This window comes from Phalaenopsis equestris, unplaced genomic scaffold, assembly GCF_001263595.1.
Source record: "Phalaenopsis equestris unplaced genomic scaffold, ASM126359v1 Scaffold000298, whole genome shotgun sequence".
Lineage (NCBI taxonomy): Eukaryota > Viridiplantae > Streptophyta > Magnoliopsida > Asparagales > Orchidaceae > Phalaenopsis > Phalaenopsis equestris.
In genome coordinates this window covers 42,669-43,997 of record NW_018164740.1, presented here as the reverse complement: position 1 = coordinate 43,997, position 1,329 = coordinate 42,669, and positions in this window count along the sequence as shown.

Genomic DNA, 1,329 nt, shown 5'->3' with positions numbered 1-1,329 from the left:
TATATATATATATATGTCTTTAATATGGAAGCCGGAGGGTAAGAACTATCATTCACAGAAGAAGAATGTTTAAGCACCCAAAATTTCTCTTATTTTTTAGAAGAAGAATGTTTATCTAAATTGGCCTAAAGAATCAATATATACCTTGTTGTTGATAACCTCACATCAATTTATCTAAGCTTGGTCGTTATTGCATTCAAATACACCTATCATCTGTTTTGCTTAATTCAATTCCTATCAACCTAAAGAGTCTCAAGTTTTCGTAAGTGATGTATGATTATAAACCTATAACATTTAAGACTTGTAAATTCCTTAAATATTAATTATCTACCAGTCCCCAACTAAGCACCATCTTTAACCCTCCCCAACAGTCATTCAGGGAAGGAGTAGAAGCCATTCCCATCCCAATCACCTCAAAAGTCAAAACTTGACTAACAATACGTAAGTTTCCTTAGTACCTATTTCTTACACCCACTTTGTTATTCCATATGCACATGTCAATCTTTCTGTTCCAGAACCAGCCTTGATTATTCTCTCCATTTAAGACCATGACAAGACTTCGCTCCTATAACTTTTGCCTACTCCGTCCCAAACTACTTCTATACCCCCACCACCCATACTTCTCTCCTTAACACTCACCAAATCTACTCTAGCCCTAATTCCCTTCAATCTTCTACAGTCTATGAAAATAAACCTAAGGCACATATGAAACCTCATCAATTATCAAACTCTTTTGATCTTCTGTGTTTACATACATTACATCATGGAACATTATAGGCCTTTAGGCTAAAGTCAGGATCATGGATTATAAATGATCATTCCTTGATCATAATCTAGATTTATTTCCATTTGTTGGAAATAAGACTCAATAAAGTTTCTGTTTAGAACCCATTTTATTTAAAAACATCTCTCTTCACTAATGAAGGTGGCTGCAATAATTTTAGTTGTCGTTATAAGGTAGAATTTTGATAAAATGGAAAGCCCATTTAATCTCATTCATCCCAATATTATTCACTCTCAATTTATTCATGGGGAAGTTATCATCTCCAAGAACTATAAGCTCTACATGTCTTGTGTTTACATAGCTAATGGGGATATTGATGGAAAATTCCTTTGGTCAACCATTATTGAAGTATCCACCTCTATAAATGCAACTCGGCTTGTGTTGGGGGACTCTAATTTTGTGCATTTCAATTCTGATAGTTGGAAAAATCTTATTCCTTACAAAAACTTAAAAAATTTAGTAAATGTTTCTTTTAGCCTAGTCTTTGGAACTCTTTAATAATAGTGGTTCTTTCACTTGAACAAACCTACAACCAAACAACCCTA